This window comes from Coregonus clupeaformis, unplaced genomic scaffold (genome assembly GCF_020615455.1).
Source record: "Coregonus clupeaformis isolate EN_2021a unplaced genomic scaffold, ASM2061545v1 scaf1041, whole genome shotgun sequence".
NCBI lineage: Eukaryota > Metazoa > Chordata > Actinopteri > Salmoniformes > Salmonidae > Coregonus > Coregonus clupeaformis.
The window spans coordinates 37,133-57,027 of NW_025534495.1; the positions used below are offsets into that span (position 1 = coordinate 37,133).

Here is a 19,895-nt window from a genome sequence, read left to right on the forward strand (position 1 = left end):
GATCCGGGTGCCTTGTAAGGATCCGACGGCGAGCGAGTAAACTGCCTCTTCCATCAATCCTATTAGCCAACGTTCAATCTTTTGAAAATAAAATGGACGATTTAAGATTACAGTTATCCTACCAACGGGACATTAAAAACTGTAATATCTTATGTTTCACGGAGTCGTGGCTGAACGACAACAATGATAACATTCAGCTAGCAGGCTATACGCTACATCGGCAGGACAGAACGGCTGACTCTGGTAAGACAAGGGGTGGCGGTCTGTGTATATTTGTAAACAACAGCTGGTGCACAAAATCAAATACTAAGGAAGTCTCGAGGTTTTGCTCGCCTGAGGTAGAGTATCTTATGATAAGCTGTAGACCACACTATTTACCAAGAGAGTTTTCATCTATATTTTTCATAGCTGTCTATTTACCACCACAAACCAATGCTGGCATTAAGATTGCACTGAATGAGTTGTACAAGGCCATTAATCAACAGGAAAACGCTCATCCAGATGCAGCGCTCCTAGAGGCCGGGGACTTTAATGCAGGGAAACTTAAATCCGTTCTACCTAATTTCTACCAGCATGTTAAATGTGCAACCAGAGGGAAAAAAACTCTAGACCACCTTTACTCCACACACAGAGACGCATACAAAGCTCTCCCTCGCCCTCCATTTGGCAAATCTGACCATAACTATATCCTCCTGATTCCTGCTTATAAGCAAAAACTGAAGCAGGAAGCACCAGTGATTCGGTTAATAAAAAAGTGGTCAGATGACACAGATGCTAAGCTACAGGACTGTTTTGCTAGCACAGACTGGAACATGTTCGGGATTCTTCAGACAGCATTGAGGAGTACACCACATCAGTCACTGGCTTCATCAATAAGTGCATCGATGATGTCGTCCCCACAGTGACCGTACGTACATACCCCAACCAGAAGCCATGGATTACAGGAAACATCCGCACTGAGCTAAAGGGTAGAGCTGCCGCTTTCAAGGAACGGGACTCTAACCCGGACGCTTATAAGAAATCCCGCTATGACCTCAGACGAACCATCAAACAGGCAAAGAGTCAATACAGGTCTAAGATTGAATCATACTACACTGGCTCTGACGCTCGTCGGATGTGGCAGGGCTTGAAAACTATTACAGACTACAAAGGGAAGCACAGCCGAGAGCTTCCCAGTGACACAAGCCTACCAGACGAGCTAAACCACTTCTATGCTCGCTTCGAGGCAAGCAACACTGAAGCATGCATGAGAGCACCAGCTGTTCCGGATGACTATGTGATCACGCTCTCCGTAGCCGATGTGAGTAAGACTTTTAAGCAGGTCAACATTCACAAGGCCGCAGGGCCAGACGGATTACCAGGACGTGTACTCCGAGCATGTGCTGACCAACTGGCAAGTGTCTTCACTGACATTTTCAACATGTCCCTGACTGAGTCTGTAATACCAACATGTTTCAAGCAGACCACCATAGTCCCCGTGCCCAAGAACTCTAAGATAACCTGCCTAAATGACTACCGACCCGTAGCACTGACGTCTGTAGCCATGAAGTGCTTTGAAAGACTGGTCATGGCTCACATCAACAGCATAATCCCAGAAACCCTAGACCCACTCCAATTTGCATACCGCCCCAACAGATCCACAGATGATGCAATCTCTATCGCACTCCACACTGCCCTTTCCCACCTGGACAAGAGGAACACCTACGTGAGAATGCTATTCATTGACTACAGCTCAGCATTCAACACCATAGTGCCCTCTAAGCTCATCACTAAGCTAAGGATCCTGGGACTAAACACCTCCCTCTGCAACTGGATCCTGGACTTCCTGACGGGCCGCCCCCAGGTGGTAAGGGTAGGTAACAACACATCTGCCACACTGATCCTCAACACGGGGGGCCCCTCAGGGGTGCGTGCTCAGTCCCCCTCCTGTACTCTCTGTTCACCCATGACTGCATGGCCAGGCACGACTCCAACACCATCATTAAGTTTGCCGACGACACAACAGTGGTAGGCCTGATCACCGACAACGATGAGACAGCCTATAGGGAGGAGGTCAGAGATCTGGCCGTGTGGTGCCAGGACAACAACCTCTCCCCTCAACGTGACCAAGACAAAGGAGATGATTGTGGACTACAGGAAAAAAAAAGAGGACTGAGCACGCCCCCATTCTCATCGACGGGGCTGTAGTGGAACCCGGTTGAGAGCTTCAAGTTCCTTGGTGTCCACATCACCAACGAACTATCATGGTCCAAACACACCAAGACAGTCGTGAAGAGGGCACGACAAAGCCTATTCCCCCTCAGGAGACTAAAAAGATTTGGCATGGGTCCTCTGATCCTCAAAAAATTCTACAGCTGCACCATCGAGAGCATCCTGACTGGTTGCATCACCGCCTGTTATGGCAACTGCTTGGCCTCCGACCGCAAGGCACTACAGAGGGTAGTGCGTACGGCCCAGTACATCACTGGGGCAAAGCTTCCTGCCATCCAGGACCTCTATACCAGGCGGTGTCAGAGGAAGGCCCTCAAAATTGTCAAAGACTCCAGCCACCCTAGTCATAGACTGTTCTCTCTGCTACCGCACGGCAAGCAGTACCGGAGTGCCAAGTCTAGGTCCAAAAGACTTCTCAACAGCTTCTACCCCCAAGCCATAAGACTCCTGAACAGCTAATCATGGCTACCCGGACTATTTGCACTGCCCCCCACCCCATCCTTTTTACGCTGCTGCTACTCTGTTAAGTATTTATGCATAGTCACTTTAACTCTACCCACATGTACATATTACCTCAACTACCTCAACTAGCCGGTGCCCCCACATTGACTCTGCAACGGTACCCCCCTGTATATATAGCCTCCCTACTGTCACTTTATTTTACTTCTGCTCTTTTTTTCTCAACACTTTTTTTGTTGTTATTTTATTCTTACTTTTTTTGTTAAAAATAAATGCACTGTTGGTTAAGGGCTGTAAGTAAGCATTTCACTGTAATGTCTGCACCTGTTGTATTCGGCGCATGTGACCAATAACATTTGATTTGATTTGATTTGATGAAAACCTGCTCCAGAGCTATCAGGACCTCAGACTTCCAACAGGACAACGACCCTAAGCACACAGCCAAGACAACGTATGAGTGGCTTTGGGACCAGTCTCTGAATGTCCTTGAGTGGCCCAGCCACATCCCGGACTTGAACGCGATCGAACATCTCCGGAAGAAACCTGAAAATAGCTGTGCGGCGATGCTCCCCATCCAACCTGATAGAGCTTGAGAGGATCTGCAGAGAAGAATGGGAGAAAACCCCAAATACAGGTGTGCCAAGCTTGTAGCGTTATACCCAAGAAGACTCGAGGCTGCAATCGCTACCAAAGGTGCTTCAACAAAGTAATGAGTAAAGTGTCTGTATACTTATCTAAATGTGATACATTTGCAGACATTTCTAAAAACCTGTTTTTGCTTTGTCATTATGGGGTATTGTGTGTAGATTGATGAGGGGGAAAAAAAACAATTTAATCCATTTTAGAATAAGCCTGTAACGTAACAAAATGTGGAAAAAGTCAAGGGGTCTGAATACTTTCAAAATGCACTATGTGTATAATGGGATACGAGAGAAAACAATATAAAATAAATGTATACACAACTTGTTCACCCACACATAGACGTACGTAAGTGGTGTATAAAGTAATCTGAGAAATGTTCAGAGTGGTTCCCTTATGGATCAACTGATAAATATCAGGTTAAAGCTCTATCTAAAGGGTCTGGGACATAAAGTCTCAGACAAAGATTGGCGCATTTTCTATGGTTATAGGCTACATATGTCTACAGTAATGTACTGTGCAGCAAGTCCTGCAGTAAAATAACTTCCCCATATTTGTTTTTTATTTATTTTTATCATTCTAATAAAGTGTATGTTTCTCTCCTCAGTGGACGTGACTCTAGACCCTGATACAGCACATCCCACTCTCATCCTGTCACGGTTTCGGCCGAGGCTGCCTCTCTTCCTTGCTCGGGCAGGCTTCGGCGGTCGTCGTCTCCGGAGTACTAGCTGCCACCGTTGTATGTTTCGATGTTCGTTTGGTTTTGTCTTGATGTTGTACACCTGTTTTCGTTTAGCGTTCATTATTGTCCTATAAGTTCTCGTTGTGTTTGTCAGGTGTTGTGTGTGATTGAACTTGCTGTCGTGTTTGTGCGCTACTGTTGGTTGTCTGTGCTTCGTTGTTTTCCTCCACTGTTTGGGAGGGTTCTCGCACATGTTAGTGCGCATTTTGTTTTACGCCTGTGTGCGTATTTTCTCGCCTCCGGGCTTTTTGGCTCGTGTTCTAAGTGATTGTTCACTAAAGTCTTTTGGACTAAGTTTCTGCGTCCTGCACCTGATTCCTGCACCACACCCACCTACAGCACCTACTGACACATCCTGTCTGAAGACGGGAAACAAGTTAGTTATGGAGATGTACGGCAGCATCTTCCTGACAACCCAAAAGCCCCAGAAGGTGGGGGTGTTTGTGGATTATGAGGGTCAAGTCTCCTTCTACAGTGTGGAGTCCAGGTCTCATAAATATTATTTCACTGGCGAAAAGTTTACAGAGAAACTCTATTCATACTTTTGCCCATCTTAATGATGGTGGTAAAAGCTCAGCCTCACTGACCATCACTCCTGCAGATGTCACTGACTTTGTGTGTGTGCATGTCAGACTAGCAAAATTGTGTGTGTGTGTTTGTGTGCATATGTGTGCGAGCATATGTGACTGTGCGTACGTGTGTTTGTCTAAAAGTGCATGTTCATGAGTGTGTTACTCACAGTTTGAATTAATTATAGTATACTAACATAGAGGAAATTTACACCTTATATCATTTCTGCTGAATGTCATCCTATGGTTTCCATGTTGTCTTCATGTAACCTTATTATACAGTATGTCAGCCTAATGTATTGACATATTCTGAACATCAGTCTGGTCATATTAAACCTATATGAAGTTAAATGGGCTTCATTCAAACTTGAAATACAATGTAAATGTATAAATTATGTATAAATTACTTTGTCAACTGTAAAACACCATGAATCAAATCATTCTGAAGTATTGGAAGCACCATGCTACCTATAGGCCCCAACCTATAGCTCTGTAGAAAGGAATGAATACATTTCAAGTACAAGGTGAAAGATGCTCTTTTCTTTTCCCCTAAACACAGAGATCCACAGAACATTTAAACACAGCAGCTATACAGCAATAGAGTATATCACTCTATAGTACAAATGGCACCCTATTCCCTACACAGTGCACTACGGGCCCTGGTCTGGTCAAAAGTAGTACACTATATAGGCAATAGGGTGCAATTTGGGACGTAGTCCAAGTATCTGTAGAGACAGTTATGATGTTGTTCCACTTTCCTGCCACTAGAGGTCGCAGGTTTCCTCTGATATTGGCTGTCCAAAATTGAACACCACAGTATAGATACACACGGCGAAGCGTGGCTTAACGTGACCACGCCCCCGAGTAGGGTACAGATGTAGGGTACTCCCATTACTCCCATGTAATTAGCCTAACTTTGGCATCATCCTAAGCAAACTACTGACACTTTTTTGTCATTTCAATAAACTTGTTCAGCGGCGTCACGTGTCTTTATTAACATACTTGGCTGTCACAACAACAAATGATTTGCATGATACTTATTTTGCCACTCTAATGTGTTACCCGACCTGCTAACACTGACAGTAAAGCTAGTAAAGCTGTTGCATTATACTGACCTGCTAACACTGACAGTAAAGCTAGTAAAGCTGTTGCATTATACTGACCTGATAACACTGACAGTAAAGCTCTTGCATTATACTAACGTCACTGTTTATTTACACCCTAGCTTTTTTGACGGTTAACTGACATTATTTGTCTGGCTAGCGAGAGAAGTCAATCTTGATCTAATTCACAGGTCTTAGATATGCCTCGTAACTACTTCCATTCTTTGCCTACCCTTGAACGGTCTAGGTATTTAGAAAAGTTGATTATTGTTGGCTTGCCTATATGTCCTTTCAACTTGCCGGAGACCAGCTGTGAAGACAACCCTAACAAATGACCCAAAGTAGCCTATGGCGATATCTACACCTGCTTGGTAGAATCTCCAGGTTTACACTGGCAATATACATAGCGATTTAGATACAAACAAGTGTTAGCTAGCGAACACACAAATGTATCGAGGGCGAGTAGCCGGAGCCCACAGCTTTCTATTACCATCATGGTGTATAGCCTGAAACCATGAGGTTCGTCTAACCTGGTGTAGTATCTGAAAGTCTATGATTTTGCTGACGTTTGCAAATGGTGTGATAGATTAACTTTACTCTGCTTTGCTGAAACATCTGGAAAGCATTACTACATAGGCTTCTTGGAATAGAGGACATTTGGAGATATGTGGAGGCCAGGGATTGGTCTATCAAAAACCACCCATCTTATGTTACATAGGATATAAATACCATGTTTTGAACAAAGGACGGGGAGAATAATATTAGAGATTGGGTCAGTTGTTCTCCGGACTTCTGCAGGAGTCTGTAAATTGATACTGTAATCTTTGATGTAATAAACCAGTATAATCAAGGACAGTGTCAGCGGATTTCTTGTCATCACAGCATATCAGCATCGTTGTCTCGACACCACACTGGTCCTTGGGCAGTTGATGAATCTTAATTTGGTGGTTTTTTCTCCTACTATTGTTCAAACAAAATGGTACGCAACACCTTTTCGGCATCTTAACTATAAAAGCAGGGTTAGTTAGCTAACATTAGCTAGTTGAAGAAAGTCCATTGGAATCGGCTCTTTGGCTGATAATCGTGATGTACATTCCATGCGACAGTTTATCTGTTCATGCTAGCATTTTTAAGTCTAGAATCAGTGTTTTTAGGTATGATGTAGTTTGTTGATTAAGATGACATGGAAGTGTGTTAAAAACGACCAACCAAGCACATCCAAAATGTTTATAGAATGATAAAAATAGAATGCAGTCATTGGCAGTTAATGAGTAAAGTAGTCAATTTAACATGGGAGTAAAGGGAGTACCCTACGCCTGTATCCTACTCAGGGGCGGGGTTACATTAAGCCACGTCTCGCTGTGTGTATCTATGAGTCATAAAACCCAGAAATGGTTCCAATAGTTTTTTCCACCATACATTTTTCCATCTGGGATATTAGAACTACTTCATATAAGGTCTGTGTTTCGTGTAGGCTTACCCTGGCATAACGTTTTGATAACCGTGAAAATCTCTCTCGGAGAAGGTAACTTTTGTCAATAATTAGCATTGCAATTTTTTGGGATTCAATTGAGGCTAATATAATGATAAAACTCACCTTGTCCAAGAGAGAATTACACGGCTATCAAAATGTCACACGAAGGTAAGCCAACACCAAATACACAATTAATTGAATTTTTTTGTAAAATTCACGATGTAAAAAATGAATGGCGGAAAAACGATTGGAACCATTCCTGTCTTTTTATGGGTATTATGATGCGTCCACTGTGGCAGATAATGGCACCCTATTCCCCATAGACTCTGGTCAAAGTAGTGCACTATATACGGAAAAGGGTGCCATTTGGGACGTGGGGGGGGAGGAGAGGGGAGGGGAAGAGAAGAGTGGACACCCTATTCCCTATGGCAGTGGTTCTCCTCTGGGACCCCGAGATGTTTCACAATTTTGTTGTAGCTCTGAACTATCTGACCTGATTTACCTATTCAAGGGCTTGTTGACTAGTTGACAAGTTGAATCAGGTGTGCTAGCTCTGGAATAGATCAAATACATGGAACAGCTGGGGGTCCCTGAGGAGATGTTTGAGAAACACTGCCCTATGGGCTATGGTAAAAAATAGTGCACCGGGGAATAAATGGGTGCCATTTGGGATACTATAAGAATGGCTCCTCGTGAGGTCACTGAGACAGAGACCAGTGTGGGCAGACTGTGTTTTATCCATTCATTATCACTGGGTATTTATATCCCACATGTTCTGTGTGCTGTGGCAGGGTGTGTCTCTCTGTCTGTCATATCCCTCAGTGGGCCTTCTCTTTATCCTCTACCCTGGTCTCCCCTCTTTCAAAAAAAGAAACGTCCCTTTTTCAGGACCCTGTCTTTCAAAGATAATTTGTAAAAATCCAAATAACTTCAAAGATCTTAATTGTAAAGGGTTTAAACACTGTTTCCCATGCTTGTTCAATGAACCATAAACAATTAATGAACATGCACCTGTGGAACGGTCGTTAAGACATTAACAGCTTACAGACGGTAGGCAATTAAGGTCACAGTTATGAAAACTTAGGACACTAAAGAGGCTTTTCTACTGAAGACAGATGGGGTCCCTGCTCATCTGCGTGAACGTGCCTTAGGCATGCTACAAGGAGCCATGAGGACTGCAGATGTGGCCAGGGCAATAAATTGCAATGTCTGTTATGTGAGACGCCTAAGACAGCGCTACAGGGATTTGGTTTATCGTCAAAGGAATGAGCGTTACACCGAGGCCTGTACTCTGGAGCGGGATCGATTTGGAGGTGGAGGGTCCGTCATGGTCTGCGGCGGTGTGTCACAGCATCATCGGAGTGAGCTTGTTGTCATTGCAGGCAATCTCAACGCTGTGCGTTACAGGGAAGACATCCTCCCTCATGTGGTACCCTTCCTGCAGGTTCATCCTGACATGACCCTCCAGCAACAGCCATAATGCTCATTCTGTGTGTGATTTCCTGCAAGACAGGAATGTCAGTGTTCTGCCATGGCCAGCGAAGAGCCCGGATCTCAATCCCATTGAGCATGTCTGGGACCTGTTGGATCGTTGGGTGAGGGCTAGGGCCATTCCCCCCAGAAATGTCAGGGAACTTGCAGGTGCCTTGGTGGAAGAATGGGGTAACATCTCACAGCAAGAACTGGCAAATATGTTGCAGTCCATGAGGAGGAGATGCACTGCAGTACTTAATGCAGCTGGTGGCCACACCAGATACTGACTGTTACTTTTGATTTTGACCCCCCCTTTGTTCAGGGACACATTATTCCATTTCTGTTAGTCACATGTCTGTGGAACTTGTTCAGTTTATGTCTCAGTTGTTGAATCTTGTTAAGTTCATACAAATATTTACACATATTAAGTTTGCTGAAAATAAACGCTTAGATACTTTTGTACCTGTTTCCTCCAGCATCTTCACAAGGGCCTTTGCTGTTGTTCTGGGATCGATTTGCACTTTTCGCACCAAAGTACGTTCATCTCTAGGAGACAGAACGCGTCTCCTTCCTGAGCGGTATGATGGCTGCGTGGTCCCAAGGTGTTTATACTTGCGTACTATTGTTTGTACAGATGAACGTGGTACCTTCAGGCGTTTGGAAATTGCTCCCAAGGATGAACCAGACTTGTGGAGGTCTACACATTTTTTCTGAGGTCTGGGCTGATTCCTTTTGATTTTCCCATGATGTCAAGCAAAGAGACACTGAGTTTGAAGGTAGGCCTTGAAATACATCCACAGGTACACCTCCAATTGACTCAAATTATGTCAATTAGCCTATCAGAAGCTTCTAAAGCCATGACATAATTTTCTGGAATTTTCCAAGCTGTTTAAAGGCACAGTCAACTTAGTGTATGTAAACTTCTGACCCACTGGAATTTTGATACAGTGAATTATAAGTGAAATAATCTGTCTGTAAACAATTGTTGGAAAAATTACTTGTGTCATGCACAAAGTAGATGTCCTAACCGACTTGCCAAAACTATAGTTTGTTAACAAGAAATGTGTGGAGTGGTTGAAAAACGAGGTTTAATGACTCCAACCTAAGTGTATGTAAACTTCCAACTTCAACTGTAAGTTTGTTGACATGTTTAGAACACTAAAGTATTGTAATGTCAAACTGAAACCACGTTGGTTTTGTAGATCCAGCTATATGCCTTCACCCCAAATGAATGGAAAAGATAAGCACAAAATTAAACCAGGAAAACCAGGACATTAGATGGTGCTCATCTTTCCATTCATTTGTCATTGAGGCATATTGCTGGATCTACACAACTGATGTCATGGGATGTGGTTTCATTTTGACATTAGTTTACATTTTAGGTCTGTAAACATCTGACAAAACATTATTTATGAGTGAAATGTCCCTTTAATACTATTATTTGGTAGCAGTGGTAAGCATGTCACAGATCTCAGTTTATTTGTGCCTTGCAAGCGAGCTGTTCCTTGTTCACACAGACACATGGAAAGTGGTCGCTGCAGTGATTGTCCCTCTGGGCATTGTCCTTGTGGTCATATTAGCTTTCACCATCTGGTGCTGGAATCGTTTGTGCAATGACTACGGTAATATAAAACTGATTAAAGAGTTTATTTGACTGAATGTAAATGTTTTACAGTGCAGTTTACAGAGTGGCATACACAAGGAGTTGGGTGACAAAATCAGTTGAGATACCCTTGAGCAAAGCATAGCAAAACATCTTGAGTAGGTCCTTTTGTGGACCTTTCCTCTAACTGTTATCTATTTACAAGCCTCCAGATGCATCCAAAGCTAAACAGTCAAGCGCTAGGTAAGTAATGTCTTACTGTCAAACATGCAGTTTTCTCCTCCATAAATGGAACTGTCAGAGAAAACACTGAGGTTCTTGTGTTCATTAAGGATGTTCTCTCTAATGTCTGTTTCTTTTTTATGTCTGCAGTTAAAGATGAACACAATCTTCAGTTGAGTTAGTAGTGTTCAACAGTCCTATGCACGTGTCAAACTCATTACACAGAGGGCTAAGTGTCTGCAGGTTTTCACTCCTCCCTTGATGAATTAAGGTCAATGATTAGTAAAGGACTCCCCCCACCTGGTTGTCTAGGTCTTAATTGAAAGGTAAAACCAGCAGACACTAGGCCCTCCATGGAATGAGTTTAACACTCCTGGTCCTATGCATCAATGTGTAATATGTTTATATTTTAATAATGGTCTTCTCCATGTATGTGAGATGTGTTCATTAAGGATGTTCACGCTAACTGTTCTCTTTTTATGTCTGCAGAGAATGTTCAAGATGGCAACAGTAAGTTGTGTCCAACATCTTATGCATCAATATGTCAAACAACAATTGGAGACAAACAATTCCCATTACATGAATATGTTACAGAAATGGATGCCAGTCCAACAGCTAGTTTCATGGATATACAATCCTTACATATTTGACAGTTTTTTATCACATTGTTTTCACTGTCTCCATCCTCCTGCCAACAATCAATTTAATGAATTATTCACTGTTAAGAATGCTTTAATTGACTTTAATTATTCTGTTTGTCTGCAGAGATACTCACTGATCAGCTGGGTAAGTAGCAGCTATACACAATGCATTACTAGACTCTTATGGTCAATATACAATACATACATGTATATTTGAAAGCAGGGCTCTCCAACCCTGTTCCTGCAGAGCGACCCTGTAGGTTTTCGATCCAACCTTAGTTTTAACTAACCTGATTCAACTTATCAACCAGCTAATTATTAAAATCAGTCTCACTAGAGTTGGAGTGAAAACCTACAGGACAGTAGCTCTCCAGGAACAGAGTTGGAGAGCCCTGTTCTGAGGGTTTACAATTTCCATTGTGCAAATATGCAAATAGCACAAAGATTAGTCATAATTATGTAGTAAAATATCACTGTATTGGAATTATTTTATGTTCACACCAAGAATGCTATTTTGTTTAATTATTTTATTTGAACATGTTCACAGTTTAACAGGAATTATAATTTGTTTCCTTTACCCACAGATTTTGTAAACATGAAAGGGAGTCCAGGTAAATTAATGACACTGAATTATATTTAAAATAGATTAGATCACTTCATATTGTTGTTTGCAGGTATACTGTATTATGGAAGAGTGATGTATTTTTACACATTGTCACTTAGCATATGTGTTTGGTTCTGAATGTCCATAAAATAATATCAATCTCACCATATAAATAAAGTTTAAAGATGGAGATTTGTCATCATTCTCCAAGTGCACCATACAGTATACACTACTGTAACATTATATTACCATAGTTTCTGGTTTCCCCAAAATCTGACAAACTCTTTCTCTATATTCTAGAACTTGAAATCATCAGAAGACATGCAGGTCAGTGTGATGTACTCTCCAGTCCACCCACCTAGAGTTTCACATGAATATCTTCACGTACCGCTATTACATGAAATATCACACATTCACATCTGTAATATACTGTATGTTGTTATCAATAACAACATATAGGCTACATACAGTATGTCTACAGTAATGTACTCTGCATTAAGTCCTGCAGTAAAATGTAGTCCCCATATTTATGTTTGTTTTTCAAAATGATTCTAATAAAGTGTATGTTTCTCTCCACAGTGGATGTGATTCTAGACCCTAATACAGCACATCCCCAATTCATCCTGTCTGAAGACGGGAAACAAGTTAGATATGGAGACGTACAGCAGCATCTCCCTGACAACCCAGAGAGGTTTGATACTTGTGTCAGTGTCCTGGGAAAGGAGGGTATCTCCTCAGGGAGATTCTACTACGAGGTGCAGGTGAAGGGGAAGACTGGGTGGACTTTAGGAGTGACCAGAGTCTATCAACAGGAAGGGGAAGATTACACTGAGCCCTGGGAATGGATACTGGACTGTGTGGCTGAGGAATGGAGAGTACTGGGCTCTCTCTGTCCCCCTCTCCCTGAGAGAGAAGCCACAGAAGATGGGGGTGTTTGTGGATTATGAGGAGGGTCAGGTCTTCTTCTATAATGTGGAGGCCAGGTCCCATATCTACTCTTTCACTGGCTACACCTTCACTGAGAAACTTTATCCATACTTTTACCCCGGTCTTAATGATGGTGGTAAAAACTCAGCCCCACTGGTCATCACTCCTGTAGATATCACTGACTTTCATATTAAACATTGAAATACTGTTAACATTTGTGTTTTTGCATGTCAGACTAGCAAAATTGTGTGTGGATGTGTGTGTGTGTGTGTGTGTGTGTGTGTGTGTGTGTGTGTGTGTGTGTGTGCGTGTGCGAGCATATGTGAGTGTGCGTACATGTGTGTTTGTCTGCAAGTGCATGTGCATAAGTGTGTTACTCACAGGTTTATTATAGAATACCTACAGAGAGGAAATTTACACCTTGTATAATTTCTACTGAATGTCATCCTATGGTTTCCATGTTGTCTACATGTAACCTTATTATACAGTATGTCAGCCTAATGTATTGACATATTCTGAACATCAGTTTGGTCATATTAAACCTATATGAACTTAAATGGGCTTCATTTAAACTTGAAATAAAATGTAAATCAAACTTGTCAACATATAAATTACTTTGTCAATCGTAAAACTCCCTGAATCAAATCATTCTGAAGTATTGGCTATCGTTGGTGAAGTAGAGCAATTAACTACTCAAAAGGCCGCTCCTGATTGGCTGTGACATGTTGGTCTTTCTCAAAGGGCCTATCAGATCTGTTCTAACTCAGGTCACTTAACATAAATGACAAATTCAGGCTGGAGCTAAATCAGGAAGATACAACATAATTAATCAATCACCGATCAATCAACTCTGGTCACAGTCCTGAAGGAGTCTGGGAGGGCTAGTGTGTGTGTGTCTGTGTGTATGTATTTATAGACTGTGTCTAATGTGTGGTAAGATACTTAGTGCCAGTTCCTCAGCATCCGTGTCATTGCTCATCTGATGTCCTGGTCCTTATCCCAAAAGCTCTGTAGACAGTATTGAATTAATATGTATAAGCAATATGGTCAATAGTTTGTATTTCCCAGCACATCATTGGGATATACATGATGATGTGCTTTCCCCTCTATAACACAACATCCTATCTGCCATGACCAAAGATAGTGGATATAATAAATGAAGATAGTTCACTCAGGCTATTTACCATTTAACATTTATTTTAGCGTCTACTTAAAGGAAAAATCAACGCAAAACCACTAATTCCTATAAATTACAGTGTTAAATAAGATAACTATATTTTTGGTGAACAAATGTTTATTTTTAGCTTAATAATTAGTTGAAAAACGTTGTGGAAATCTGTTGCAGCTCAAGTCGACTACAAAATCCACAATGCAATGCTCTCTCTATGGGCTGGCTGGCTAGCTAGCAAACGTAGCTACACACAGTAATACCGAAGACAATGTCAGCATGTGAAGTAGCTAGTTAGCTGTAAAATTGCCTAAAGAAATTGCACCATCAATTTAGGAGTCTACAATCTCACCATATAAAATGTAAATGTAAATTATATTCAACCTGCAGATTGATGTGCCTCACAGAGTGGAGTCAACGGCAGAGATACTTTTAAGGAGATGGGAAACTCTATTGGAATCACATTAACATCCATTGTGTATGTTGCCCATGCTACGACAATGTGCCACGCTGTGCATTCTGGGCAATTCTGGGATAAGGAGAGCTCTCCTTCAAGGAGTGAATGGGAGTCAATTGGGTGCTAGCTCAAAAACCCAACATGAGCATGAATTTTGTCAACAAGAAGTACAACATTACAAATCTTTTCAGAGATGTGAGATAATTAACCTCTACGGGATCGGTGTCACGTATATGGGATGGTTGAGCTAACGTGCGCTAATGTGATTAGCATGACTGTTGTAAGTGACAGCAAACTTTCCAGGACATGGATATGTCTTATATGGGCAGAAAGCTTAAATTCCGGTTAATCTAACTGCACTGTCCAATTTACAGTAGCTGTTACAGTCAAAGAATACCATGCTATTGTTTGAGGAGAGTGCAAAACAACAAAAAACATCACGGCAACTGGTTTGATACATTCACCTCTGAAGGTAAATAATGTACTTACATTCAGTAATTTGTCATTCTAAGGGTCCCAGAGAGAAAATGTAGCATTTGTTTGATAAAGTCAATTTTTATATTCAAATGTAGGAACTGGGTTCCACAGTTTGAATCCCTGCTGTCTCTGGCTCCACACCCACCCCGCCTGGTCATCTAGATGTGGGAAAGTTAGTGTATAAGCTAATGATCCATCGTGTATGACATTCCTGGGAGTGTGTAAACTTACATTTTGTATTACCATATCATTTTTGTATGTTCTCTATAGTTATGTACTTGAAAATGTATCAATTGACCATTTCGGCACATTTGGGCAGACTGGATACAAAATAGTCCAGTATTACAATGCTTCCCTGGATCAATCTGAAACGTTGCAAACAAACTGCTGCCATCTAGTGGCCAAACTGTAATATTATATTGTGGCCTTTCTCTTGCATTTTAAAGATGATGTCATTTTTTTCCCCCAGATCTAATGTGTTATATTCTCCTAAATTAATTTAAAATTTCCACAAACTTCAAAGTGAATATGCGTATCCTTGCTTCAGGTCCTGAGCTACAGGCAGTTAGATTTGGGTATGTCATTTTAGGCGAAAATTAAGAGGTTAACTTGATATCTGTAATATTATATGGCGTTGGAATCGTGACATTCCGTAATTGCAAGGAAAATATGCACGTTTCTCAACTCATACCCTGACTTTGAGAAGGGATTGCGTGATGATAAGTTTAGCAACTGCATGGCTCCTATATGGGGATTCCTATATCCTTTCTCTAATATCTCTGGCAACAGCCCCATGCACTCTGGACTGAAGAGGAAGACAAATAGTAGAAATGTGCTAGACCCTCTGTTAAATTACACATTTCTCAAGGTAAGAATATCGCAAAAATAAGATCAATGGCTCATTCGAGCGAAGACAACCTCCCATGTTATGACATCGGCCAGTTTTGAAATCTGACATGTATGATACAGTTGAAGTTGAAAGTTTACATACACTTAGGTTGGAGTCATTAAAACGTGTTTTTCAACCACTCCACACATTTCTTGTTAACAAACTATAGTTTTGGCAAGTCGGTTAGGACATCTACTTTGTGCATGACACAAGTAATATTTCCAACAATTGTTTACAGACAGATTATTTCACTTATAATTCACTGTATCACAATTCCAGTGGGTCAAAAGTTTACATACACTAAGTTGACTGTGCCTATAAACAGCTTGGAAAATTCCAGAAAATTATGTCATGGCTTTAGAAGCATCTGATAAGCTAATTGACATCATTTGAGTCAATTGGAGGTGTACCTGTGGATGTATTTCAAGGCCTACCTTCAAATTCAGTGCCTCTTTGCTTGACATCATGGGAAAATCAAAAGAAATCAGCCAAGACCTCAGATAAAAGATTGTAGACCTCCACAAGTCTGGTTCATCCTTGGGAGCAATTTCCAAATGCCTGAAGGTACCACGTACGCAAGTATAAACACCATGGGACCACACAGCCATCATACCGCTCAGGAAGGAGACGCGTTCTGTCTCCTAGAGATGAACGTACTTTGGTGCGAAAAGTGCAAATCAATCCCAGAACAACAGCAAAGGACCTTGTGAAGATGCTGGAGGAAACAGGTACAAAAGTATCTATATTCACAGTAAAACGAGTCCTATATCGACATAACCTGAAAGGCCGCTCAGCAAGGAAGAAGCCACTGCTCCAAAACCGCCATAAAAAAGCCAGACTACGGTTTGCAACTGCACATGGGGACAAAGATCGCTACTTTTTGGAGAAATGTCCTCTGGTCTGATGAAACAAAAATAGAACTGTTTGGCCATAATGACCATCGTTATGTTTGGAGGAGAAAGGGGGTTGCTTGCGAGCCGAAGAACACCATCCCAACATTGAAGCACGGGGTGGCAGCATCATGCTGTGGGGGTGCTTTGCTGCAGGAGGGACTGGTGCACTTCACAAAATAGATGGCATCATGAGGAAGGAAAATTATGTGGATATATTGAAGCAACATCTCAAGACATCAGTCAGGAAGTTAAAGCTTGGTCACAAATGGGTTTTCCAAATGGACAATGACCCCAAGCATACTTACAAAGTTGTGGCAAAATGGCTTAAGGACAACAAAGTCAAGGTATTGGAGTGGCCATCACAAAGCCCTGACCTCAATCCTATAGAAAATGTGTGGGCAGAACTGAAAAAGCGTGTGCGATCAAGGAGGCCTACAAACCTGACTCAGTTACACCAGCTCTGTCAGGAGGAGTGGGCCAAAATGTACCCAACTTATTGTGGGAAGCTTGTGGAAGGCTACCCGAAACGTTTGACCCAGGTTAAACAATTTAAAGGCAATGCTACCAAATACTAATTGAGTGTATGTAAACTTCTGATCCACTGGGAATGTGATGAAAGAAAGAAATCATTCTCCCTACTATTATTCTGACATTTCACATTCTTAAAATAAAGTGGTGATCCTAACTGACCTAAGACAGGACATATTTACTAGGATTAAATGTCAGGAATTGTGAAAAACTGAGTTTAAATGTATTTGGCTAAGGTGTATGTAAACTTCCGACTTCAACTGTAGATGTATTCACGATATAAAAGTCGTATTGCTATTAACTTCCAGTGTAGTGAGAGCGGCTGTATCAGAGTACTACGTCATAACGGAAAATGTTCTGCCTGCTTGAACGCCAATAACTCAGATACACATAAAAACATGAAATGACCCAGGGAATCACTCAGAGATGCACAAAAATAATATAGCGTTCAAAATGGCAGAATCTTTACTTTAAGGAGGTGACTGTCTCATAGACACCAATCTTTACTTTAAGGAAGTGACGGTCCATTTAGTTCATTGACTTCCATTAAAACAGAAAAGATTTGGGAGTGGGATGTCTCTCTTCCTCTTCCGACTTTGCTATGACATGTCCCTATGATCATTGTCTACTGCCCTATAACTTGATGTCAGTGTCAGAAGGCCCTGGTTCTCATTAGCCTAACAACTCACTAAATTCTGTCACAGTTCCAGCCCCTCGCTACATATACAGTCGTGGTCCAAAGTTTTGAGAATGACACAAGTATTGGTCTTCACAAAGTTCGCTCCTTCAGTGTTATGAGATATTTTTGTCAGATGTTACTATGGTATACTGAAGTATAATTACAAGCATTCCATAAGTGTCAAAGGCTTTAATTGACAATTACATGAAGTTTATGCAAAGAGTCAATATTTGCAGTGTTGACCCTTCTTTTTCAAGACCTCTGCAATCCGCCCTGGCATGCTGTCAATTAACTTCTGGGCCACATCCTGACTGATGGCAGCCCATTCTTGCATAATCAATGCTTGGAGTTTGTCAGAATTTGTGGGTTTTTGTTTGTCCACCTGCCTCTTGAGGATCGACCACAAGTTCTCAATGGGATTAAGGTCTGGGGAGTTTCCTTGCCATGGACCCAAAATGTCGATGTTTTGTTCCCCGAGCCACTTAGTTATCACTTTTGCCTTATGGCAAGGTGCTCCATCATGCTGGAAAAGGCATTGGTCGTCACCAAACGGTTCTTGGATGGTTGGGAGAAGTTGCTCTCGGAGGGATGTGTTGGTACCATTCTTTATTCATGGCTGTGTTCTTAGGCAAAATTGTGAGTGAGCCCACTCCCTTGGCTGAGAAGCAACCCCACACATGAATGGTCTCAGGATGCTTTACTGTTGGCATGACACAGGACTGATGGTAGCGCTCACCTTGTCTTCTCCGGACAAGGTGTTTTCCGGATGCCCCAAACAATCGGAAAGGGGAACAGAGAAAATGACTTTACCCCCAGTCCTCAGCAGTCCAATCCCTGAACCTTTTGCAGAATATCAGTCTGTCCCTGATGTTTTTCCTGGAGAGAAGTGGCTTCTTTGCTGCCCTTCTTGACACCAGGCCATCCTCCAAAAGTCTTCGCCTCACTGTGGGTGCAGATGCACTCAAACCTGCCTGCTGCCATTCCTGAGCAAGCTCTGCACTGGTGGTGCCCCGATCCCGCAGCTGAATCAACTTGCTGGACTTTCTTGGGCGCCCTGATGCCTTCTTCACAACAATTGAACCTCTCTCCTTGAAGTTCTTGATGATCCGATAAATGGTTGATTTAGGTGTAATCTTACTAGCAGCAATATCCTTGCCTGTGAAGCCCTTTTTGTGCAAAACAATGATGACGGCACGTGTTTCCTTGCAGGTAACCATGGTTAACAGAGGAAGAACAATGATTTCAAGCACCACCCTCCTTTTAAAGCTTACAGTCTGTTATTCTAACTCAATCAGCATGACAGAGTGATCTCCAGCCTTGTCCTCGTCAACACTCTCACCTGTGTTAACAGAGAATCACTGACATGATGGCAGCTGGTCCTTTTGTGGCAGGGCTGAAATGCAGTGGAAATGTTTTTTGGGGATTAAGTTCATTTTCATGGCAAAGAGGGACTTTGCAATTAATTGCAATTCATTGGATCACTCTTCATGATATTCTGGAGTATATGCAAATTGCCATCATCAAAACTGAGGCAGCAGACTTTGTGAAAATTAGTATTTGTGTCATTCTCAAAACTTTTGACCACGACTGTACTGTATATATAATATGTATCTTTCCGTGGTCCATTGACTCCTGGGCCCTGTAAACTAACTCCATACCCTGGCTTTCTACTCCCTCTCCCCCTTTCTCTCTCTCTCTCTCTCTCTCTCTCTCTCTCTCTCTCTCTCTCTCTCTCTCTCTCTCTCTCTCTCTCTCTCTCTCATACCTTTCCCATGGCACACACCAATTTACTGCCCTTCACACACGTTATCCCTCCTCCAGCCCAAACACTCTCCTCCCGTCCCACAAACACAGCATTAGACCCTTCAAATAAAATAAAATCACATTTTATTGGTCACATACACATGTTTAGCAGATGTTATTGCGGGTGTAACGAAATGCTTGTGTTTCTAGCTCCAACAGTGCAGTAATATCTAACAATTCATAATACCCACAATACACACAAACCTAAAAGTAAAATAATGGAATTAAGGAATATATAAATACTAGGACGAGCAATGTCGGAGTGGCACTGACTAAAATACAGTACAATAGAATACAGTATATACTGTACATATGAGATGAGTAAAGCAAAAAT

At 41.9% G+C, this 19,895-nt stretch overlaps 1 pseudogene; it reads left to right on the forward strand.

Annotated features, from left to right (window-relative positions):
* Nucleotides 1-11,731: 11,731 nt before the first annotated feature.
* On the forward strand, nucleotides 11,732-12,931 carry LOC121573945 (annotated as a pseudogene).
* Nucleotides 12,932-19,895: the final 6,964 nt, after the last annotated feature.